This window comes from Hemiscyllium ocellatum, chromosome 2, assembly GCF_020745735.1.
Source record: "Hemiscyllium ocellatum isolate sHemOce1 chromosome 2, sHemOce1.pat.X.cur, whole genome shotgun sequence".
Lineage (NCBI taxonomy): Eukaryota > Metazoa > Chordata > Chondrichthyes > Orectolobiformes > Hemiscylliidae > Hemiscyllium > Hemiscyllium ocellatum.
Window position 1 is genome coordinate 103,709,732 of NC_083402.1, and position 27,570 is coordinate 103,737,301.

The following is a 27,570-nucleotide window of genomic DNA, read 5'->3' on the forward strand; positions in this document are numbered from 1 at the left end:
AAGTGTAATGTCACTCCAACCCAGCTACAGCAGCATTTATTCTCTAGACAAAGTCAGATTAGTGGGATTGCAAGAAAATAGTAAAAATTTGGATTTCTGAATACCAATCAGGAAATCCTCGAAAAAATCTCCCCAGTTCTCCAGCTTTGCACTTGTGTGCTTCTGCCCCCATCCCTAATGTGAGGCTCCAAAGGTTGGCCTTCAAAGTCGCCAAAGCTTGTAGCTGGACCAGGTCTGGTTTGTTGATCAAAGGTAGTCCATATTCACATCAGTGAGCATGAACAATCCTTTGTTAAAATCTAATTGTAAATAGGCGATGTTAGAAGAGAACTTCTCTTGAATTCTGCAGACTCAGGTTCCAGTTTCATGTGATTTGAATTCACCATTCCTCAGCCCATGCTCACTAGCTATTCTTAGAGTAAAGGCTTTGCTAAACTGTTTTTCTACATAATTTAAACCAAAAACAAACTGAGAAGACAGCTTGAGCTTTTGTTGTGAAAAAGTCACTCTTCATGCTACAGTTCTCAGTGGACTACATCAGACATCACACTGACAAATACCAAGTCACCAAAGTTTGCCTGGATCAATGGCATCTACTCAGAATTTCTCAAGTGAAATGACCAAAATGAAGGGTGTGATTTACTAAATAATCTCTCCAAACTCCTTGACCCTTACAATCCTTGAATTTAAGTCTTATTACAAAATCATGACTTTTCTTCTTCCAGTTTAAGGATGATAATAGTCCCAAATGATGCCTTTTTCTCCACCGTGAACTGAAGCTACGTGGAGCGTGAGTAACACAGCTATGTAGTCAACAGGTGAGACACACGGAAGGTCCAGTTTTGACCTTGTGCCTTAGACTTTGGGAGAACACAGAGCACCTGCAAATCTGTCCGGGTAGATACTAATTTCCTCACTCGGCATCCTGGTGGGTGAGTGAATGTAGAATCAGACTGCATATACCATTGTAAATGTGTTTCTATCATGAAAAAGTGATAGGAATGGCTGCAGCTGCAGTATTGCAGGAGTTAAACCAATTTTTTCAAGCTTGTGCTGCATTAGTTGAGATTTGAGTTCTGTGAACACTACGTTTATCATCTCGTATCATGATTTTCTTTATGAAGCTGTCTGGCTGGATGCATAGATGGATCCTTGGCCTCATTCCAAAAATCTACTACATGTTAATTAATGCTTTCTCCTTCAGTTTGAGACTGGTACAAGACATATCTTTCATGTGCAATGAGGTAAAATGTGTGTAATATTCCTTACCTAGTCCACAAGTGCTTATGAATTTGATTTATCTTTTACTCTGTCCATTTAAATCCATTCTCCACCTCAATCAATGTTGAAAGTATGCACTATGACCTGGCTTGGCTATGTTCCTGTGTTTTTTTCCTTCTTCTCATAATTGCTACTGCATACAATCACTTGGTTTTATACTTTAGTGACATTTCTTCCTAATCATTCGTGAGGCTTAAATAATAACCACAACTTGCATTTAAAAGAGTATATTTAATAAAATAAATTATCCAATTACTTTTCAAAGGACTGTTGGTAAACACAATTTGTTGATCTCTAAATTACATTATGAAAGACTGAATATTAAGTAGCACCCTGAACATGAAATCAGTAGAAGGCAGATTGAGAGCATTGGGAATAATGCCTCATGTATGGCTTTGCAACGGTCACCATTGGTGGGACAAAACCGATCAGGGATGGTCAAAAATTCAGAATTAAAGAAGGGCAGATAGCTTGGAAGGTTGAAGAGCTGGAGGTTTTGATTTAAGGAGGGATGAGAGATGAGAGATTGGCAGAGAACAGTTATAGCCCAAATAACAAGTGACGCATGAGTGGGTCTTGGTGCAAGTAACAATAAAGTTTTGAGTGATTTCAAATTTTCAGGCCATGATCAATGATAGTCTCTGGTTTATGAGACAATCTTTGACCCAGGAACCATGAAAATTTGTCATTTTGTAAGATTATTTGAATTGGATATCAATTGCAAAATACAATAATTAATAATTGTTGGAATAATAAATACAGGTCCATGTGATCTTGTGGCCCTTGATCTGCAAACTGTACCAACAAAAAGAAAGTTCAGAAAGAGACAAAGTGGCTGGTGGACAGAAGGGAAAAGACAGAGGAGCTAAAAAGTGCAGTCAATAAGTATAGATACTAAGAATGAGTAGACAGAAATAGAAGGGGGCAGAAAAGAGGAACACAATTTTTGAGAGGAGAAATAACAAATAACTCACAGGGAGAGGTCTTTTTTGTCTGCTTGCCAGAATAGGTGACAGGAGTTTTTGGAGGCGCCATGTGAGTTGGCTAAAAAGGTTTAAAATCTGAACTACAGCGTGATCAGGTCCGAGTTACTAAAAAGCAGAGAAATTGTGAATTAGGATGTTTATTTGTCAGTTGAAAGAAATTCAAAAAAACTGCACTGTAAGAATTAGCAGGACAGGACGAGAGGCATGTTCACAGAAGATGCTTTTGCTGATGATGATCATACCCATCAATTGAGCTGAAAACTGTTGCTAGGTGAGACTGCCCTGTATGAATAAGAATAGCATATTATGTGTAACAACATATGTGTCACATTTGTGCCAAAGGTGATACAGGTGTTTGTGTTATAAGATGCATCTTTGTTCTGACGACTCTTTAGCTTCCTACTGCAAGTTACCACCTGCCTGTTCATGCTTAATTTGGATTTGCATCAAACCAAAAACTGCAAGAGTTTGAAATGTATTGGTAATTTATAATTTGGTGGTTCATTAGTAAATTCAGCTATTTTGGTTGATGGTTCTCTCATGGGTTTCTTCACGATTTATAATGTGAAGTTGAGAGGGATCAAAAATATGGTTGGGAACTACAGTAGCAGATATACTGATGTACGAGTGGGCTTTGGAGAATGATACAGAGGTGGAAGTCAATAGTTCTGTGATGACTTAGCTGTGAGATTGGAAGCTCATCACATGTTGTGTTGCTCAGGTTATGAAATATTCCATTTCCATTCTAGCTGTAACAGTGTATAAATATTGCTTATGTGGACAACAGCTTTTAAGGCACTGACTGCAACAGACGTTTTGTTTTAAAAAAGTCAAAACAACAGCAGTTTTAAAAGCAAGAAGGACAGACAAAGGAAACACTGGACATCAGAAGTGTGTCTGGGAAAATTAAGAAGCAGTGAAATTCACAACTGATCTTGGAGGAACTGTTTGGACAAAGTTCACAGCACGGGAACAGAGAAGTGAATTGTTTTATGTTTGTGGGTTCTTTCTTGATTATATGTTTTTTGAGATTGAGATTGATTAGGTTTAAAATATAAGCCATAACTATTAATTTAACCTGGGGCAGAGTTTTGTAGAGGAATAAGATGGTGTTATTTTCTGGATCTGTAGATGGTGAAGGAGCAAAAATGGCCTTTAGTAGAGTGATATATGCTTCTTGTCAGATGCGGGAGTTTAAAGAGAGTTTAAGAGTTACTGTGGATTATATCTGCCGTAAATGCTGTTGGTTGTGAATCCTATCAAAGTGAATAGATCAGTTGGAGAGACAGTTAGAGGCAATGAGGAATTTGCAACAGTAACAATATATGATGGATGGCAGTTATAGGAAGGGGAAAAGTTGCAGATACAGTCACATAGATGGGTTAACTCTAGAAAAGGAAAGAGAAGTAGGCAGCTAGTGCAGGAGTCTTCTGTGGCAATCCCCAGTTCAAATAAGTATGCTGTTTTGGAAAATGTAGGGGATGATTTATTCACACGGGAACATAGCACGAACAGCCACATTTCTGGTATTGAGACTGGCTCTAATGCAATGAGGGATTCATCAGGTTCCAAGAGATCAATTGTGTTAGGGGACTCTCTAGTCCGAGGTACAGACAGATGTTTCTGTGGCCAGAATGGTGTGTTGCTTCCCTGGTGCCAGAATCAAGGATGTCTCAGAGACGGTGCAGAATGTCCTCAAGGGGGAGAGGGGCCAGAAAGAGGTTATTGTCCACATTGGAACCAGTGACATATAAAGGGAAAAGGTTGAGATTCTGAAGAGAGATTACAAGGAGTTAGGCAGAAATTTAAAAAGGAGGTCCTGAAGGATAGTAATATCTGGATTACTCCCGATGCTCCGAGCTAGTGAGGGCAGGAATAGGAGGATAGAGCAGATGAATGCATGGCTGAGGAGCTGGTGTATGGGTAAAGGATTTATATTTTTGGATCATTGGAAGCTCTTTTGGGGTAGAAGTGACCTGTACCATAAGGACGGATTGCACATGAATTGGAAAGGGACTAATATACTGGCAGGGAGATTTGTGAGAGCTACTCAGAAGCAGACCCAATTATATCATTAGAAACTCTAGGCTCATGATAGACATCAATACTTTTATGATTGTGCACTTGTTTATAGATAACATTTTTCAAGAATGCAATACTGCCAACCATATCTTTGCAGAGGCACAACTAAGTCAGTCAAGTGCAATAAATTATTCATGTAAACTGCATTATTGCATGCATAAGGGGATTCTTTCAGACAGTTCTTCTGTAATTTGTCAGATTTCGGCTTCAATTTCTGCTTATTACATGAATGTGAAACTGCTGTCAATGTACCACGTGGTAGTACCAGCAAGGCTGGTACCTCAATCTGTGACAAGCCTGCTATGTTGAATTGATATTCTCTTGTTTTGCTAAATACCAATCATATCTGGTTGTAAGTTTGCTCACTGAGTGGGAAGGTTCTTTTTCAGATGTTTCGTCACCATGCTAGGTAACATCATCAGTGAGCCTCTGGTGAAATACTGGTATTCTGTTCTGCTTTTTTGTCTTGGTGTGTTAAGTTGGGTGATATCATTTCCGTTTTTTTCTCAGAGGTTGCTAAATGTGGTCCAAATCGATGTGTTTATTGATGGAGTTCCAGTCTGAATGCTAGTTTGTTGTCACCACCATCCCAACACCCACAAATGGAGCTGCATCAGGACATTAGTTAAATGGGCCACAACACACTGCAATACACAGGAGCTACGAGCAACAGAAGTGAAATACTTATACAGCGTATTCAAGAACAACGGGTACCTGATAAACTCAGTTGACTGATTCTTAAACAACAAACCCAAACAAGTAGACACAACACAGTCAGAAACCTTAGCCACACTACCATACATCAAAGACATCTCGGAGGTGAATACCAGACTACTCCGACCTCTTGGCATCATGGTAACCCACAAACCTATCAACACACTGAAACAGCTACTGATGAACCGAAAGGACCCTTTACCAACAACCAGCAAAATGAATGCCATTTACAAAATATCCTGCAAGGACTGTAACTAACATTACCTTGGACAGACTGGCAGAAAACAAGCTACCAGGATACATTAACACCAACCAGCCATCAAAAGACATGATCCACTATCACGAGTGTCCTTACAAACAGACATAGGAGGACACCACTTCAACTGGGATAGCACATCCATCCTAGGACAGGCTAAACAGAGACAGGTACGGGAATTTCTAGAGGGCTGGCATTCAAACTGGAACTCCATCAAAAAACACATTAATTTGGTCCCCATTTGCTAACCTCTGAGAAAAAGAACAGGAAATGATATCACCCACGTTAACAGATCTAGACACATAAATAGAAAGTGAGTCAGAGCACCAGCGCTTCAATGGAGGCTCACTGATTATGTCACCTAGTATGATGACAAAATATCTGAAAACAAACCTTGCAGCTAGTGAGCAAACTTACATCCAGAACCTCAACCTGAGCTACAAAGCTTCTCAAAAATTGCAAACAATAATAGCTTTGAAATAAACCAGACCAATCTGCTAATGAAGCCCACTATTATTTTCAGACTGATTCCAATGCAGAAGTCTCTGTACAATTTGAGATCAATTTAGTCCACTGATTTTAAGATTATTTCAGGACAAATCTTGTAAATTCAGGCTAGATTCCATGATCCTCAAGCTGATTCTGGTCCTTCAGAGGTTTGTCTGAGATTTGTTGTTTCAGAAGCTGATGTCATCTTTTTAGAGTCATGGAGTCATAGAGATATGCAGCATGGAAACAGATCATTTCGTCCAACTCATCCATGCTGACCAAATATCCTAAATACATCAAGTCCTATTTGCCAGAATTTGGCTCATATTCCCCTTAAAGCCTTCCTATTCATAAACTCATCCAAGTGCCTTTTAAATGTCATGATTGTACCAGCCTCCACCACTTCCTCTGACAAATCATTCCATACAGGCACCACCCTCTGCATGAAAAAGTTGTTCCTGAGGTTCCTTTTAATTCTTTTCCCCTATCATCTTTAACCTATGTCCTCTCATCTTAGTAGGGCGGCCCGGTGGCACAGTGGTTAGCACTGCTGCCTCACAGCGCCAGGGACCTGGGTTCAATTCTCACCTCAGGCGACTGACTGTATGGAGTGTGCACGTTCTCCTCGTGTCTGCGTGGGTTTCCTCCGGGTGCTCCGGTTTCCTCCCACAGTCCAAAGATGTGTGGGTCAGGTGAATTGGCCATGCTAAATTGCCCATAGTGTTAGGTAAGGGGTATGGGTGGGTTGCGCTTCGGCGGGTCGGTGTGGACTTGTTGGGCCGAAGGGCCTGTTTCCACTCTGTAAGTAATCTAATCTAATCTAAAACAATGCGCACAATTTGTTGACTTGTTAATATTCAGAGATCTCTACCTATATCTGGTAGTTTGTTTGAAGTAATTTTTCATTGGTAGGTCTCCATAACTTCCCAACTACATACCTTTTTAGGCCAGCTATAAGAATCACAATTGTTGCAATTATGTGTCTGATTCTTCAATGTATTCTGAAATGGTCTGGCAAGCCACTCAGTTATATCAAATGGCCTAGCAAACACATTTGTATAAATGTCTAAGAAAATCTAATTAAAATGAATGTAGACTGATTAATCTCCATGGACCTATGAACTGGAAAGTTCAAATATACATCCTACCCAGTGAACCCTGCAATATTCTCCACACGAACATCTGGGTGCATTGCTAAAATTGAAGAGATCATCTCCTGATCAGATAAGTAACAACCTAACAGACTTTCTGTCTGAATCATAGCACTCAAAAGGCAGACCCAACAGAGATGGCAGGACAACAGTATGGCATGGCATGGCATATATCAAACCATAAAACACACAAGCGCTTGGTGTTTACCAATTACCATTCTTCCTCTGCTGCTCCATATTGAACACCAGGGTCATTGATTGGCACAAGGACACAGAATGTGTAATTGGTGAGGAATGTCAGTGTCCATCAGCAAGTCTGACTTGGCAACACTGCTACTGGCCAAGTTGGCTGAATCTTAAAGGACACAGCTACCAGACTGAGCAAGTGATGAGAGTCAACAAGAGGAAAAACCAGTGTGACCTTGCACTTGTCCAGATATACAGGTTTGTAATAATCTCTGTGCCTATGGAAAAGTCCTACCTGCACACTGAGGATATCCTCTGTTGTGGTGTGATGTATTACTGCTGTGCTACTTGGATGTTCAGCGCAAGTACTAGATCTTTGCTGAATCTTTACCATACTATGTGTTGTCCAAAACAATACATTTTATTCAATCTCGTGATCTGGCTTATCTTTTACTCTTTTGTTAATGTCAGTTGGCAATTCAGTGAAGACGACAAGCTGATAATGCGATTTCGACAAGTTGAGAGGGTAGGTCATCTACTCAACATTTCTGAATGAAGATGCCAGGTAGCTGAATTATAACGTGGGTAAATATAAGATTATCCACTTCAGTAGGGAAAAAAAATCAGGAAGGTATGATAATTTGAATGGTGATAAAATAGAAAAGGGGGAGATGAAACAAGATCCAGGTGTGCAAGTATACTAGTTGCTGAAAGTAAGCATTTAGGTACAACAGGTGATGAAGAAGGCAAATGATACATTTGCCTTCATTGTGGGAGGATTCAATACAGGAGCACTTGATGCACTTGTACAAAGTCTTGTTGAGATCACACCTGGAGTATTGTGTGCAGTTTGGTCTCCTGATCTGAGAAAGATATTATTGGAGTCTGTGCAAAGGAGGTTTATCAAACTGATTCCTGGAATGCCAGGATCGGCATATGAAGAGAAACTCCATTGATCAGGAGAATAGAAGAATGAGAGGGGATTTCATAGAAACCTATAAAATTCTACCAGGACTAGGGAGGCGAAACACATTCAGGATATTCCCAATGTCTAGGAAGTCCAGAACCAGCAGTCATTAGTTGTGAAGGCAGAGACAGCCATTTGGGATTGAGATGCTGAGAAACTTCTTCTCCCAGTGAGTGTTAAGCCTGTGGAATTCTCTGCCATGGAAAGTGATTGAAACTAAAATATTGAATGATATCAAGAAGGAGTTAGATATAGATCTTTGTGCCAAGAGTATTAAAGCATACGGGGAGAAATCAGGAACAAGGTACTGAGTTGGTTGATCAACCACAATCATATTGAATGCCAAAGCAAGTTTGAAGGGCTGAAGGACCTAATCCTGCTCCTGCTTCTTATATTTCTAAGAGCAGAATCAGACATAACTAAATATGAGGTGCCAATCTGGTGAGACGAGGTTACAAGATTACATTCACATGAAAATGCAGAAACAGTATGCAATAGATGGAACAAAATAAATCCACAGCTAAATCACGAGATTGAAACAATCTTGCCATGATGCTCATGAAAAGTGATGGACAATTAAATTTTGGCTGAATAGACTCCTGAGCAATGTTCATAAATGTCCTCAACAATGGAGGAGCAAGTATATTTGTATCAAAGATGCAGTTAAATGCAGATGAAGATGCTGGCAGCTTCATTCAGAAATGTTGAGTAGATTATCTAACTCGACTTCCTTCTGAAGTACCCAGCATCACAGATTTCAACAATTCAAGACATTCCATTGCATATTGAGAAATGGTTGATTACACTGGATACTTCAAAGGCTCTGAGCCTTGATAATGTTCTGGCTATTATACTGAAGACTTGTCCTTCAGGAATAATTCTCCCCAAGCTGAGTTGTTCCAGTTAGCTATAATATTGGCACATAATTGCAAGGTGCAAAATACATCCTGTCCAGAAAAACAGGGCAAGTTCTACCTCTGCAATTATTGGGTAAAAAAATGAGGTCTGCAGATGCTGGAGATCACAACTGAAAATGTGTTGCTGGTTAAAGCACAGCAGGTCAGACAGCATCCCTCTGCAATTATTGCCCCAACAACCTAATCTCAAACAGTAGTAAAGTTATGGAAGGCGTCTTTTTCTATGACATCCACTGGCATTTAGTTAGCAATAAATTGCTCACCAACATTCAGTTTGGGTTCTACTCAACTATGGATTCTTCTACAATCTTAGACCAACATGATGGAAAAAACTAAAATTCAAGAGGGGATGTTCAAGTGCCTGCTTTGACATCAATGGCAGCTTTTGACTGAGTAGGGAATTGAGCACCCCGAGCAAAATGGGTGTCAGTGGGAATCAATGAAATCACTCTGTTTGGCACAACAGCACATGGCTATGGTTATTGAAGGTCATCTTGGTTAAAAACAACACTGAAGGATTTCCTTAAGGTTGGAGCTGCTTCATCTTAACTTCCCTCTGTCACTAAGCCAGACATGGGCTGTTTGCTGACTACTGCATTAAATTGAGACTTACTCCACCTGCAGTAAAATATGTGTATAAAACATCTCTGATACGTAGCAAGTAACCAATACACTATACAATTGACAGACAATGATTATCTGTATCAAGACCACATCAAACCAACTCCTCTGTTCAATTGCATAAATGACACAGATACTCCCATAAGCAGCATTGTGAGGGTTTACATTTTCCAGCGACTTAACTGGTCCAATTATTTAAATACCATGGCTTGAATTCTGTAGGAAGTAACTCACCTCTTGATTCCACGAAACTCATCTTCATCTTCAGATGTTGACAGCATGTGTGCTGGAATAAACTTGAAATGCACTCAGTTGCAACATCTTCCAAACTAAAAACCAACCCAGACAAAGAAATCCATTTAATACTCAACTCACTTCCAACTGTGAATTGCGGATAATTCCAAATTAACCTGTTCAGACATGTTATAATACACTTCTGGAGTAGGTGGAATTTGAACTCAGGCCTTCTGGCTCAAAGGCTGGGGCATTATCATTGCATCACAAGAGCCCCTTCCATTGTGAATTGTATATCATTGTCTTTTAGGGTATGTTATCGGGCTTAACTTGAGAGCATATTTTAAAAAGAAACAAATAAAAACTGGGCAGATATTTTGAAGGCAGCAACGCTCTTCTCGGCCGTTGACCAAGGCATCATGGCAAAAGAGGAGGAATGGTGGTATTAATTAAAGAGAGCATTGCGAGGCTGGCAAAAAAGACTGTCCTTAGCAGTCAAGGACAAAATCTAATAGAGTACAGGTTTGGCACAGAGAGGGCACAGTTACGTTGCTTGATGCATTCAGTAGATCACCAACTATTGGGAAAGATGTAGGAGAATAAATAAAGTTAAAAGTCGCATAACACCAGGTTATAGTCCAACAGGTGTATTTGGAAGTGCAAGCTTTCAGAGCGCTGCTCCTTTGTCAGGTAGCTTGTGGGGCAAGATTATAGGATACAGAATTTAAAGTAAAAGATCAAAGTCTCATCCAACTGATACAACGTATTGAACAAACCTAGATTGCTGTTAAGTCTTAATCACTTAGAATTGATTGCAGGTTAAAACTCATTAATATGTAAATTCTAGAAATTCTTTCAAGTCATATTCTTGAGAAAACTTAAGGTTTTATAAAAAAAAGTAACACCTCAGCTCAGATGATGCATTAAAGGTATGAAGTTACTGTCTGCCTGTATTCCAACCTTGAGTCAGACTGTTACTATTTCCAAAGCAGAAATTTATAAAATGGACTGTTGGCCTACAGACTGTATGCTTTTTGAACAAAATAGAATGAATCTGCAAATATAAATCTGCAAATGCAAATTCAACCCATAGACTTATATGTGTGTTTGCGTTTGTGTGTGTGACAGAGTGAGAATGTGTGTGCGTGTGCTTGATAGAGTGCATGCACAATTGTGATGGTATATCTGCCTGAGAGGGTATGCATGTGAGTGTGGGTGTGTGTCTGAGAAAATGTGTTTATGAGAGAGGAAATGCATGAATGTGATCGTGAGTAAGAGTGTGTATATGTGTATGAGGTTGTTCCCTCCCAGTCAGGGAACAGTTCATTAGTCAGGGATATTCAGTCTCAGATCTTCAGGTGACCGTCCTCCAAGGCTAACCACAGGATAAGCAACAAAGCAGAGTAGCCGAGCAGAGTCATAGAGTCATAGAGATGTACAGCATGGAAACAGACCCTTAGGTCCAACCCGTCCATGCCAAACAGATATCCCAACCCAATCTAGTCCCACTTGCCAGCACCCAGCCCACATCCCTCCAAACTCTTACTATTCATATACCCATCCAAATGCCTTTTAAATATTGCAATTGTACCAGTCTCCACCACTTCCTCTGGCAGCTCATTCCATACATGTACCACTCTCTGTGTGAAAAGGTTACCCCTTAGGTCTCTTATAAATATTTCCCCTCTCACCCTAAACCTATGTCCTCTAACTCTGGACTCCCTGACCCCAGGGAAAAGACTTTGTTTATTTATCCTATCCATGCCCCTCATAATTTTGTAAACTTCTATAAGGACACTCCTCAGCCTCCGGCGCTCCAGGGAAAACAGCCCCAGCCTGTTCAGCCTCTCCCCATAGCTCAAATCCTCCAACCCTGGCAACATCCTTGTAAATCTTTTCTGAACCCTTTCAAGTTTCACAGCATCTTTCCCATATGAAGGAGACCAGAATTGCATGCAATATTCCAACAGTGGCCGAACCAATGTCCTGTACAGCCACAACATGACCTTCTAACTCCTGTACTCAATACTCTGCCCAACAAAAGAAAGTATACCAAATGGCTTCTTCACTATCCTATCTACCTGCGACTCCACTTTCAAGGAGCTATGAACCTGCACTCCAAGGTCTCTTTGTTCAGCAACACTCCCTAGGACCTTACCATTAAGTGTATAAGTCCCGCTCAGATTTGCTTTCCCAAAATGCAGAACCTTGCATTTATCTGAATTAAACCCGATCTGCCAGTTCTCAGCCCATTGGCCGATCTGGTCAAGATCCCATTGTAATCTGAGGTAACCTTCTTCACAGTTCACCACAACTCCAATTTTGGTGAGATCTGCAAACTTACTAACTGTACCTCTTATGCTCGCATCCAAATCATTTATTTAAATGATGAAACGTAGAGGACCCAGCACCAATCCTTGTGGCACTCCACTGGTCACAGGCTTCCAGTCTGAAAAACAACCCTCCACCAAAGGTCCAACCCTCCAAAGGTCTTCTACCTTTGAGCCAATTCTGTATCCAAATGGCTAGTTCTCCCTTTATTCCATGAGATTTAACCTTGCTAATCAGTCACCCATGTGGAACCTTGTCAAACGCCTTACTGAAGTCCATATTGATCACATCTACAGGTCTGTCCTCATCAATCGTCTTTGTTACTTCTTCAAGAAAACTCAATTAAGTTTGTGAGGCAAGATTTCTCACGCACAAAGCCATGTTGACTATCCCTAATCAGTCCTGGCCTTTCCAAATACATGTACATCCTGTCCCTCAGGATTCCCTCCAACAACTTGCCCACCACCAAGGTCAGGCTCACTGGTCTATTGTTCCCTGGCTTATCCTTACCACCCTTCTTTAACAGTGGCACCATGTTTGCCAAACTGCAGTCTTCCAGCTCCTCACCTGTGACTATCGATGATACAAATATCTCAGCAAGAGGCCCAACAACCACTTCTCTAGCTTCCCACAGAGTTCTCGGGTACACCTGATCAGGTCCTGGGGATTTATCCACCTTTACCCGTTTCAAAACATCCAGCACTTCCTCCTCTGTAATCTGGACATTTTGCAAGATGTCACCATCTATTTCCCTACAATCTATATCTTCCTTATCCTTTCCACAGTAAATACTGATGCAAAATACTCATTTGTATTTCTCCCATTTTCTGTGGCTCCACACAAAGGCCGCCTTGCTGATCTTTGAGGGGCCTTATTCTCTCCCTAGTTACCCTTTTGTCCCTAATGTATTTATAAAAACCTTTTGGCAAATACAATTAAGGAGAATCCAAAGTTATCTCATATCCCCTTTTTGCCCTCCTGATTTCCCTCTTAAATATAGTCCTACTTCCTTTATACTCCTCTCAGGATTCACTCGATCTACCCTATTTATACCTTTAAATATGCTTCCTTCTTTTTCTTAACCAAACCCTCAATTTCTTTCATCATCCAGCATTCCCTCTACCTACCAGCCTTTCCTTTCACCCTAACAGGAATATACTTTCTCTGGATTCTCGTTATCTCATTTCTGAAGGCTTCCCATTTTCCAGCCGTCCCTTTACCTGTGAACATCTGCCACCAATCAGCTTTCAAAAGTTCCTGCCTAATTTCATCAAAATTGGCCTTCCTCCAATTTAGAACTTCAACTTTTAGATCTGGTCTATCCTTTTCCATCACTGTTTTAAATCTAATAGAATTATGGCCACTGGTTCCAAAGTGCTCCCCCATTGACACCTCAGTCACCTGCCCTGCCTTATTTCCCAAGAGTAGGTCAAGTGTTGCACCTTCTCTAGTAGGTACATCCACATACTGAATCAGAACATTTTCTTGTACGCACTTAACAAATTACTCTCCATTTCAACTTTTAAACTATGGCAGTCCTCGTCTATGTTTGGAAAGTTAAAATCCCCTACCATAACCACCCTATTATTCTTACAGATAGCTGAGATCTCCTTACAAGTTTGTTTCACAATTTCACTCGGACTATTAGGTGGTCTGTCATACAATCCCAGTAAGAGGCTGATAACCAAGTTTGGTACCCATGAAGATGTCCTCAACTGGGATCTTGGGTTCATGACACACCACAGCTGACCCCACCACACACACACACACACACACACACACAGACACACACGCGCACAGACACAAGCACACATACACACAGTTTTTCACATAATCACATTCATGCAGACCCTCTCTCATACACACACATACACATACACACTCTCATACACATATACGTCTATGGTGTGAATTTGCATTTGCAGATTTATGTTTGCAGCTACATTGTTCAAAAAGTAGACAATGTGTCAGCAGTAATCTGGAAGACTGAACTGCAATCTGGGTTTGTTCAATACATTGCATCAGTTGCATGATACTTTGATCTTTTACCATAAATTCTTTGTCATATGATCCTGCCCCACTAGCTGCTCCAAAAGCTTGTACTTCCAAGTAGAATTGTTGGACTATAACCTAGTGTAGTGCGATTTTTAACTTTGTCCACTTCCAGTGGCACCTGCACATCAGGGAATAAATAAGGAAAGGACTTAGTGAGGTGTAAACATTATAATGTAATTATAATCGGAGTTTTTAATGAGCAGAGTATAAACTAGGATAACGTTTAGGGCTGACAATGGAATTGGGCAAATCACAATCCAGCATAATAATAATCTAGGGGAAAGCCAACTTGAATGGTATATGAATGAATTTGCCAGAGGGCTATTGACAATGAAAACATATTTTCTTGCAGACTCAAGCAGTGTTGCTTCAAAATGGAAAAATAAAGCAAACAAAGTTAGGCATCACTAATTTGAAACAAAATTAAGGTAAAGAAGAAACAGTATTTTTGCAAGATTTGGGAAGGTTTGTAGCTCAGGCTGAGGATAAGGGTGTAGATTTGCTGTAGGTTTGATATCCAGACGTTTCATTACCTGGCTAGGTAACATCATCAGTGGCGACCTCCAAGTGAAGCGAAGCTGTTGTCTCCTGCTTTTTATTTATATGTTTGTCCAGGATGTGTTTGTTATGTGTTGTGGTTGGAATGCCAGGCCTCTAGGAATTCTCTGGCACGTCTTTACTTAGCCTGTCCCAGGATAGATGTGTTGTCCCAGTCGAATTGGTGTTTTTTTTCATCCGTGTGTAGGGCTACGAGGGAGAGAGGGTCGTGTCTTTTTGTGGCTAGCTGGTGTTCGTGTATCCTGGTGGCTAACTTCCTTCCTGTTTGTCCAACATAGTGTTGTGAGAAGCAGAGAGGGAATATTTCAGACTGGTCAAAAAAGACTAAAACCATAGGATACAGAGTCATATGTTGAATTGGATGCAAAGTTGACTTCATTACAAGAAACGAAGTGTAATGCTAGATGGCTGCCCTTGTGAATGGAAGGCTGTTTCAAGGGGGGTTCCGCAAGTCTCAGTGTTGGGCACTCTTCTTTTTGTATTGTACATCAACAATTTGGACTTGAACATGAATGCCACGTTTGGGAAATTTGCAGATAACAGAAAAAAAAACACTTGTAGTGTATAGTGCAGAGGATAACTCAAAACTCCAATATGATTTAACTGGATTGGTGAAGTGGGCAAATGGAGTTCAATTTTGAAAAGTGTGAGGAAATGCATTTAGAAATGTCAGATAATAAAAGGGAATATTCAACAAGTGAGTTGGATAGATAAAGTGTGAGATCTTGACATGCAATCACACAGAACCTTAAAGATAGCAGGACATGTAGATAAGGTTATAATGAAATAATATGGCAGAGTGTTGAATACAAAGGTAGGGATAAAACATTGAAACTGGATAAAACACTGGTGAGGCCACAAATGGAGTAGTGTGTGCAGTTATGGTCACCACATTACAGGAAAGATATAATAGCTATGGAATGAGTGGGGGGAAGATTTACTGGAATGTTGCAGTGCTGGAGAATTGTAGCCAAGAGGAGAGATTGAAGAGATGGGAGTAGTTTTCATTGGAACAGAGAAGACAGAAAGTTAACATGATTTAAGTATTGCGAGGGGTAGAGATTGAGATAAGAGGAACCTATTTCTTTTAAAAGAGAGTTCAAAAACCAGGTGTCAGATTCAAGGTCAGTGACAGAAGGATTAGAGGGAATGTGAGGAAAATCTTTTTTATGCAGAGGGTGGTGGATGTCTGGAATTTGCTGGCTGTGTTCATGTTGGAGGCAGAGACCCAAAACTCTTTTAAAAGGTACCTGTGTCTACAGATGAAATGCTGTAAGCTACAGGGCAATGGGCTGTGTGCAGGAAGAAAGGGCATCTAGGTGTCTTTTTTGGGTCAGCATGGACAAGATGGGCCAAACGTCCCCTTCTGTGCTGAATTATTCCTGTTTCTGTGTGATGGGACTGACATCTGACATAAAAGGGTGATAAGAGGAGGATAGAAGCTAATTTGAAACAAGTAACAGGAAATAAACATAGAAGCAGAGTCCACAGCTGAGGTATTAAATGAATTATTTTCATCTGTCTTTGGAAAGGAAAATGTTGCTACCCAGATTATGGTGAACAAGAAGGCACACAAGCTACAACCATTGTTTAAAATTGATAAGTTAGGAGTTTTGGATAAGCATCTGTAACTGAAGTGAATAAGGAATCAGAACCAAAACAGGTGCAGTCAATGATACTGAAGGAAGTCCAAATGGAAATTATGGCAAAATTATCTATACTCTGTCACTCTTTCTCAGTCTCGGGGCCAAAAGACTGGAGAATTGTAAACGTACACCGTTGAGTAATTCTGGTAGTTAGTTGAACTTCTCAGGTGGGACAATGTGAGAAAAACTAGTTTAGGACAAAATTAAAAGTCAAATAGAAACATGTTGGTGAATTAATTAAAGCAACCATTGATTTCTTAATGGAACGAAATATTAAACCAACGAGGTAGCTGAAAGTCAATGAGAGCAATGCTGCCGAAAGGGTGCTAAGTTGTAGCACATAGAATAAAAGGGATAGTAACAATGTATGTACAGAATCAGCTGAGTGACAGAATACAGTATAATGTTTAATGTTATTTTTCAGGCAGAAGGAAGGTTTGCAGTGTAGTTTGACAGGAGTAAGTTTGGGCCTCTTGTTGTTCCTTATAAATTTAATTTGTCCAGATCTTGATATGCAAGGTCCAATTTCAAAATTTGCAATGATATGAAATTTGGAAGTATTGTAGGCTGTGAGAGGACAGTATGTGTCGATGTCAAAATAACTTTGATAAGTTTGTGGAGACATGTTGCTATTAAACAGAAAGATCACAGAGAGAAGAGCTGCAACAAAGGGATATAAATTATATGTATAGATTTCATTGAAGGTGTCAGAACAGGTTGAGAGAGCAGTTAAGCAAGCATATTGTATCCTCGGCTTCATTAAAAAGGGCAATGAGTACAACAGAAAGGAGTTCATTTTGAACACGAATTCTGCTTCTGCATGACTATTGTATCTCTTTCTTAAGGCAGAACTTGAGGAATGATGTGAAAGCATTGGAGAAATAGAGAAAACAATCATAAGAAGAATGATTCCAGGAATGAGGAACTTGAGTCTAAAGATCGATGGGAAATGTTAGGACAATTTCCTGCAAGAAGAGAAGGTTAAGAGGAGGTTTGGTTGAGATATTTAAAATTATTTGAGATCAAGATAGCTGATAGAGAGAAACTGTTCCTTTTGTAAAAGGATTGGGATTTCAAGGTCATGATGAAGTAACTGGTAAAACAAACAAGATAGTTCTGAGGAAATACTGTTTCATGTTGGCAGTGGTTAAGACCTGCAATGCTTTGTCTCAGAGGTGTTGGAGGCAGGTTTGTTTAAAACACATGAGGATGAATGTTGGTTGGAAGTTAAGAATGTGCAGGCTTATGGGCGAAGACAGGAGCATGGCATGAAGTAATTTCTACCAAAAATTGTATTCTTTTGTGGGATGTGGGCATTCCTAATTAGGCCAACATTTATTGTCCATCCAAAATTGCCCTTGCTGCAATTCAATTGATGAAGGTATGCCCACAGTACAATTAGGGACTGAGTTGTGGTGTTAGTTCATGCACTACACTGAGTTAGTACAATGACATTGAAGGAATAATGATGTATTTCAAAGTCAAGATTATGAGTGGCCTGGAGGGGGTCTTGCAGGTGGTTGTGTTCCCATGTATCTGCTATCCTTGTACTTTTTGATGAAATGGCTCTGAGTTTGGATTTGGGAGGTCCTGTTTAAAAAGTCTTTGTGAATTTTTGCTGTGCCTCTTTTGAGTTTCTGCTACTCAGTGTCGGTGGTGGAAGATGAGCACATTTGTGGCTGTGATGTCAGTCAAACATTTTGCTTTATCCTGCATGTGTGAAGCTTCCTGAATATTGTTGAAGTAGTAGTCATTGAGGCAAGTTGGGAGTATTCCTTCACATTTTTGACTTGTACCTTGTAAATGATGAACAAGCTTTGCAGAGCCAAGAGATAGGAGACAGTACTCCTACAGTACTCTGACCTGCTCTTGTAGCCATTGCATTTATTTAGCAAGTCCTGTTCAGTCTTTGGTAAATGGTAACCACCAGGATATTGATAGTGGGGTGTTTAGTGACAGTGATGCCGTTGAATATCAAAGAACAATGAAGAAACTCTCTCTTGTTGGGGGTAGTCATTGTTGGCATTTTTGAATGTTACTTGCCACTTTTTCAAACTAAACGTAAATATTGTTCAGAACATACTGCATTCAGATAGATGGCCTCCTTCTTCCAAGATCACAATTTCCCTCTCCAGCGCATCTCCTTCACTTCCCACATCTCCACCTCCTCACTTTCCACCCTCCGGATACATCACATCATTCTCTGTCACTTCTGCTACCTACAAATAGACCCCACCACCAGAGATATATTTCACTCTCCATCCCTATCAGAGAGATCATTCCCTATCCCTCATCAGATCCATGACCCCCAACAGCCGCCACCCATGACAGGCACTTTCCCCTGCCACTGCAGAAAGTGCAAAACCTGCGCTCAAACCACGCACCCACCCCTTCATCTCCGTGCAAGGCCCCAGTGGATCTTTCCACATCCAATAGACATTTACTTGTACCTCCATCAATATCACCTACTGTATCTGTTGCACCCGATGTGGTCTCCTCCACATCAGGGAGACAGGACACCTTTTTGCAGATCACTTCAGAGAACATCTCTGGGGCACCTGCACCAACCAACTCCACTGCCCGGTGGCTGAAAACTTTAACTCCCCCTTCCATTCCGCCAAGGACATGTAGGTCTTGGGCCTCCTCCATTGCCAAACCATTACCACCCAATGACCGTACGAATAACATTTCATATTCCACCTTAGGATCCTGCAACCAGAGGGTTTCACCAATTTCCTCATTTCCCCTTCCCCACATTATCCCAGTCCCAAGCCTCCAACTCGGCACTGCTCTCCTGACCTGACAATCACCTTTCCCATCTATCCATTCCACCCTCCTCTCCAAACTATCACCTTCTCTCCTATCTTCATCTACCTACCACATTCTCAGCTACCTTACCCCAAACCGCACCCATTTATGTCTCAGCTCCCCCAGCCCACAAGACTCATTCCTGATGAAGGGTTTATGACCGAAATGTCAATTCTCCTGTTCCTTAGATGTTGCCTGAACTGTTGTGCTTTTCCAGCACCATACTCTCAACTTCGATCTCCAGCATCTGCAGTACCCACTTTCTCATGCATTTGGACATGCACTGCTTCAGCATTTAGGGAGTTGCAAATGAATACAAACATGATGCAAGCATCAACAACATCTCCACTTCTGAACCTGATAAGGGAGGGAAGGTCATTGATGAAGCAGCAGGAGATGGTTGGCCCTGGAACACATCCCATGAATGAAAAAAAAATGGAATACATAGGCTCATCTTGATGAATAAATCTGTTCGATTGTCGAATGGATATATAGATTTTCAAAAGTTATTCTGGGTTTGGTTTGTCCAGTTGGAAGTACATTTCATCTGTTTACTGTGTGTGTAATATTCTAAAATTAGTCCTCAATTTGTCTTTTGCCACTTGTAATCTTTTGGTTCCTTGTCCTGCTGTTATAATTCAGTTAAAGGTCATTTTTTCTTTTTCCCTGTGCTTAACAACATCTTAACACGGTTAAATAATCCACTACAAAAAGGTTTCTTCAAAAAATTGGTTAGTGGCTTTAATTCAGTTTTCTGGCTCTTACTTTGAACTGCCTTCAGATTTATTGTGTCCCTATTACTGATGAGAACTGGACACAATCCTTTCCAGTGTAATACAACTTTACTCTCACGTTTAGAGTTTACTGTTTCAGTTACCTTATTCAGAATTCTATTTAATATATTGATTGATGCACTGTATGCTTGAACAAGTTGAAGATCATTTCTATTAAAATACCTTTCAATTTCATCTATAGCAAAGTAAGTGCACTTCTGAAGTGGACTTCAGTATGCGCTTTACATGTCTATGTGACTAATTTAATTTTCTGTGTTCTTTGCATGTGTATATTTTGCATAAATTATTTTGTGTTTAATTAGTTGCCTTGTTGAGTTCAATTAACCCTCCTATTTTGGAATTATCTGATATTTGAAGTTAATTGCAGTTTGTGATGAAGTTCTGAATCAACTGGCAATGTGAATTGGACTTTTGAACGTTTATGTGTGAAAAGAGGCAATTTGGCAGAATGAGTCTGCACCAAACCACAGAAGAGCATCCCAACCTATCCCCACTTAGCATGGCTAATCCACCTAGCCTGCACATACCTGGAAAACAGGGTAATTTAGCACAGCCAATCTATCTAACGTGGACATCTCTGGACTGAGAGGGGAAACTGGAGCAGCCAGTGGAAACCTCTTCAGACATGCAGGGAGCATGCAAATCCACACAGACAGTCTCCTGAGGCTAGAATCAAACCTTGGTCCTTGACGCTGTGAGGCAGCAATGCTAACCACTAAGCACTATGCCACCCATTTTATTTTATTTTGTTCTTTCTTCAGTTATGGGCAGTGCTGAGAAACCTAGCTTCTATTGCCCATGACTAATTGATTATCCTTGAACTGAGTCCATGCCATTTTTGAGGCCATGACATTGCTCTTGATCTGGAGTCATATGTCAGTCAGACCAGGTAAGGATGGCAAGTGCACTGCCTGAAAGATTTGAAGTTGTGTCCTCAGACATTAGCCTGAGTCCCTGGGTTTCTAGTCCAGTGCTGACCTTAGCACTCACCAGAAGGATGGAGAATACATACATAACAGCAATACTGCAGATAAGATGAGAATTTGAAAAAAAACCCATAAAATCTAAAAACCTGTACCTGAAAACCTGTTGCATTTGAAACAAACCAAATGCACTGAGTGTGAATCAATATAATATATTATGACCATCACGGAGTCAACACTACAAAATGGCATGGATTTGGATTTGAAGGGCTTAGGGCATTCAGGAAGACCAGAAGGCTAGGAAAAATTGGAGGCCGAGCTCTGATGGTTAATGGTTTAATCATAATAGAGAAGGGACGCGACTGTGGTGATGGAAAAGCACAGCAGGTCAGGCAACATCTGAGGAGCAGGAGAATCGACGTTTCGGGCATAAGCCTTCATCAGGAAGGGCTGATACATTCCTGATGAAGGGCTTATGCCCGAAACATCAATTCTCCTGCTCCTCAGATGCTGCTTGACCTGCTATGCTTTTCCAGCACTACACTCTCGACTCTGATCTCCGGCATCTACCATCCTCACTTTCTGCTTCTTAATTTTGGGAAGCCTAGATGTCATAATAATTTGGGTCGAGATGAGAAATAATAAAACCAAAAAGTCAGTTGTGGGAGGGTTTACAGACTCCCTATCAATAGCCACATTGCAGGGTTGACCATAGAGGAAGAAATAATGGAAGCTTGTCAGAAAGGCAAGCTAATAATGGGAATTAATCCACAAATTGTCTGTAAAAGTCAGATGGTGACTTGGGTGAAGAGTTCATAGAATGTTTTGGGATAGGTTGTAGAACAGCATGTTCAGTAGTCAGCATGAGAGCAGACAAGACTAGACCTGACATTGTGTCAATGGCATGAGATTAACTAATTATTTCAGTGAACATGTCCTTAAGTAGCAGTGCTCATAACATGACTGAATTTTGCATTGAGTTTGAGGGAGAGAGGAGCAATTCCAAGAGCATTCTTGAACTTAAATATTGGGAAGTAAAAGGGCTTGAGAGCAATGCTGGCCAAAAACAAGTGTAAAATTGTGCTATGGATTGATCAATGGCAGATATTTAATGGAATATTTCAGAAGACACCGTACGGATGCATTCAAGAGAATAAAAATTCCAAAGGATCATGGAAGAAAACTAGCCAGAAGTACAAAAACACATAGTCAGAGTTTCTATAATTATTTAAAAAAGGAGAGTTGGCCAAATGTATGTCGATCCCATTCAAAGTAATTCTGGAAAATTAATAATGGAAAATGGTCAATGTATGTAATAAGTGTTTTGTATCAGTCTTCACAACTGAGGATATGAATCACATCCCTGAAGTAGGAAATGTGAATTTGATCATTTTGGCAGCCACAAAAAGCTAAATGGTGAGAGCATGCAGAGCACGAAGAAACAGAGGGATCTGAGTGTCCTTGTGCAAGAATGACAAAAGGTTTATAGGTTGGTACAACAAGTAATATTGAAAGGTAATAGAATGTCATCACTTATTGCAAAGTGTTTTACTGTATGAGTTTACTGAAGGCAGTTTTTGAATTCCTTGCTAGCAAGAGAAGATTTGCTCGACCAGTACTTGCACTGAGTTGGTTATTTTTTGAGGAAGGGCTATACACTGGGGTTTAAAGTCATGACTTGATTCAAACATTTGAGATCCAGATGCATCTTGACAGAGTAGATGTGGACAGGATGTGTCCTCCAATAGGAGAATCGAAAACTACAAAAATTAGATTTAAAATTGGCTTTATGGTAAGAGACAGAAGGTAGTGGTGGAAGGTTATTTTTTGACTAGAGGCCTGTGACCACAAGTGTTCCACAGGTACTAGGCCCACTTTTTTTTGTCATCTATATAAATGATTTTGATAAAAATAAAGGATGCATGGTTAGTAACTTTCCAGATGACCTAAAATTTGTGGTATCATGAGCAGTGGAAAAAGTTATTTAAGATTACAAAGACATCTTGATCAATTGGCACAATGGGCTGAAGAGTGGCAGATGGATTTTAATTTGGATAAATCTGATGTATTGCATTTTGATATTACAAACAAGGACAGGATTTATACAATTAAAGGTAGGGCCCTGGGTAGTGTTGTTGAACAAGAGACCTCGGGATTCAGGTACATAATTCTTTGAAATTTGTATCACAGGTAGACAGGGTGGTTAAGAAGGTATTTAGCATGCTTGTCTTTATTGCTCAGAACTCTTGAGTATAGGGGTTTATATATTTTGTTGAGTTTGTACATGTTGTTGGTGAGGTCTCTTCTGAAGTACTGTGGGCAGTTCTGGTCACCAGTTACAGAAAATATATTATTGAACTGGAGAGGGTTAAGAAAACATGTACCAGGATGTTACAGGGAATGGAAGATTTGAGGTATTAAAATAGACTGGAAAGGCTGGGGATCTTTTTCACTGGACCATAGGAGGTTCAAGGGTCATAAATTCATAGAGGTCTACAGCATGGAAACAGGCCCTTCAGCCCAACTTGCCCATGCTGCCCAGTTTTCACAATTAGACTAGTCCCATTTATCTGTGTTTGGTCCATGTCCACCCATATTTATCCCATCCATGCACGTCTCTAAACATTTCTTAAATGACAAAATTATACTCATTTCCACTGCTACTTCTGAGAGCCCATTCCAGAAATTCAACATCCTCTGTGTGAAAAATTCTTCACTGGATCCTTTTGTATTTCTTCTCTCTCACCTAAAATCAATGCTCTCAAGTTATAGACTCCTCTACCATGGAGAAAAGCTGTTGGCTATTCACTTTACCTGCCTCTCATGTTATGGACCTTTGTAAATTCACCCCTTCATCTCTTTTTACCGGGTAAAAAAGCACGTACCTATTCAACCTCTCCTTATAACTCAAAGCTTTCAGTCTATGCAACATCCTAGTTAATCTTTTCTGCACTCTAATTAGTTGAATAACATTCTTTCTATGGTAGAGTGACCAGAATCGCACATGATACTCAAAATGTGGTCTCATCAAGATCTTGTTCAGCTGCAACATGATGTTCCATCTCCTATAATCAATGTTCTGACCAAAGAAAGCAAGCATTCCAAAAACCTTCTTCACCACCCTGTCTACCTGTGACTCCACTTTTGTGTCACTATAGACCTGTACCACAAGATCCCTTTGTTCTATAATACTCCCCAGGTCCTGCTATTGACTGTAAGTCCTACTCTGGTTTAATCCACCAAAAATGTAACACCTTGCACTTATCTAAATTAAACTCCATCTGCCATTCCTCAACTCACTGACTCAGTCGATCAAGATCTCGTTGCATTCACATGTAACCTTCTTCATGGTCCACTGCGCCACAAATCTTAGTGTCATCTGCAAACTTAATCACCACACCTCCTAAATTTTCATCCAAATCATTGATATTCATGAGGAATGACAGTGAACCCAGCACCAACCCCTGTGACACACTGCTGGTCACAGGCTTCCAGTTTGAAAAGCATCCCTTTACCCTCTGTCTTCTATCATCAAGCCAAATCTCTGCCCATTGGATGGCTCTTCCTTGAATCCAAGCGATTTAGCCTTATTCAGCAACCTAGCATGTGGTACCTTGTCAAAGGCCTTGCTAAAGTTCATAGGCAATGTCTACTGCACTGCCCTCATCTACTTTCTTGGTATTCAATAAACTCAGTCAAATTCCCATGCATAAAGCCATGATGACTATATGAAGTCAATCCTTGTCACTTCAAATACCTGTAGATTCCGTCTCTCAGAATCCCCTCTCACAATGTGTTTACCATAGACATTAGGCTCACCACCTTGTAGTTCCCAGGCATTTCCATGCAGCCTTTTTAAAATAATGGCACAACATTAACTCTCCTCCAAGTTTTGGGCTCTTCACCTGTGGGTTTCAATGAAACAAATATCTCCTCTGAGGCCACTGCAATTTCCTTCCTTGGCTCCCACAAAGTCCTGGGATATTCTTCATCAGGTCCCAGGGATGTATTTACTTTAATATGTTTTAAGACATCCAGCACTACCTTTTAGATTCATCGAGATGACATCATGGAAAAGGACAATTTTTGGCCCAGTTTGTCCATGCTAACCAGATATCCTAAATCAATCCAGTTCCATTTACTAGCAAATAGCCCATATCCCTCTAAATCCTTTTTATTTATATATCTAAGCAGATGCCTTTTAAATATTGTAATTGTACCATCCTCCATCACTTCCTCTGGCAGCTCATTACATGCACCACTTTCTGTGTGAAAAAATTGCACATTAGGTCCCTTTTAAGTTTATCCCCTCTTACCTTCAGCCTACAGGTAGTTCTTCTGTCATGCAATGGTTGCATTCTTGTGCAACCCCATGTTAAAGAAAAATCCTGCTTTAGAAATAGTGCTTAAGGTTTTGGTGATGTAATTGCCCTGCAGCCATGACACATTTTAAAAGTTTGCACTTAAGAAACAATGTCCCCCAATTCATTAATCATGTTACAATGAATTCATGTTAATGAAACATGCATTATAGCAGAATGACCTGTACGCCCTCCAGTTTTGGTCTCCCTTACCCTGTGGAAAAGTTCTTGACTATTCACCTTTTCCATGACTTTCATGATTTTATAAACTTGTATAAGGTCACACTTCGGCTTCCCACACTCCAGGAAAAATAGCCCCTGTTTATTCAGCGTCACCATATATTTCAAACTCTCCAATCCTGGCACAATCCTTGCAAGTATTTTATGAATACATTCAAGTTTCAGAACATCTTTCCTAAATCAGGGAGAACAGAACTGAACACAATATTCCAAAAGTGCTCAAACCGATGTTCTTTACTGCTGCAAAATGACCTCCCAACTCTTTGCTCAATTCATTGACCAATAAAGGCAAGTATACCAAATACCATCTTGTCCACCTGCATTTCCTCTTTCAAGGAACTATGAATCTGTACTGTAATGTGGATTCTCTTCAAGGTATCACTGTTAATTTCCCCAAGTTCCTTCCCATCCAACCATGCCTTTCTCAATGAGAATAGTGATGAGAAATATTCATTTAGGATCTCACCCATCTCTTGCACACATAGATGAGCTTGTTGATCTTTAAAACTATGAACTATTCTCTCCCTAGTTACTCTTTTACCTTTCATATACATCACTTTGGATTCTCCTTTATTTTATCTGCCAAAGCCCCCATGTGTCTGCTTTTAGCCCTCCTGATTTTTCTCTTAAGTGTGCTTTGCCCCCTTTATACTCCTCAAGGTATTCACTTGATCCCAGCTACCGATACATGTCATATGTCTCCTCCTTTTTCTTGACCATGGCCTCAATAACTCTCATCATCCAGAGTTGCCTACTCCTACCAGCCTTACCTTTCTCTCCAACATAAACATACTGGTCCTGAACTCTCTAACTCAATTTTGCAAGCCTCCCACTTACTAGACATCTCTTTGCCTGAATTTTGTGACTCTGAGTGAGATTTACAAAATCATGAGAGGCAGAGAAAAGGTAAATAGCAAAGATCTTTCCTCTAGGATAGGCAAGTTCAAAACTATGGGGCATATTTTAAAGGTGAGAGAAGAAAAATGAAAAAAAGACATGAGGGGTAAGTTTTCATACTACAGAATGGTTCATGTTGGAATGAACTAACAGAAAATGTAATGGATGCAGATGTGGTTAGAATACTTAAAATATATTTGAATAATTTGATGAAGAAGAAAGGTTTGGAGGAATATGGGTCAAGTGCAGACAAGTGGGACTAGTTTAGTTTGGAAACATGGTCAGAATGAATTAGTTGGACCGGAGGGTCTGTTTCCATGCTGTGTTACCTTATGATTCTACAACTAGGGATTACTACTTAAAAATCAGGGGTTATTCATTCAAAACAGAGTTAAGGCAAAATTCCTCTCTGACAGCTGAGAGGTTTTGGAATTCTCTGCCACAGAAGGTGATGGAAACAGGTTCTTTGAATATTTTTACAGTAGATGTTGATGAATTTCTATTAAGCAAGGGTGAAAAGTTATCAAGGGTCAGTGGGAATGCATATTGGAGACTTCAATGAGATAAAACATTATCTTATATAATTGGTAGAGCAGCATCAAGGGGACAAATAGCCTGCACCTGCTCCCTGTTTGCATGTTGCTAATTTTCATGTCTTTCTAAGTAGATATACATGAATCTTATGCTTATCTATGTTTTTGACTTTTAGTGTGTTTTAGATTTAACACATGTTTTGTACTTTTTGTCCCAGTCTTACTTACATCACAATAATAGCCTTCGTTCACAGTTAAAACACACCCCTTTAGATCAGGGTATATGTTTCTTTCACAAGCTATGTTGTGCTCCTCAAGTCACCCTTTAACATGTTTTCTCTTGTTTTTGAATCAAAACCATGAATGCTTTTGCTTTTCAACAGTATTTTTATAAGTTATTAGTGCTACTCATTTTTGTTTTCATTAATTTGTCAACCATTTATGTCATTCTATATTATTCTTATATTGTTAAGTCTATTGAGGTGTCTTTAAAGATGTTTTATTTATATTCGGATGAGACTTCAAGTGATGACTGCTAGC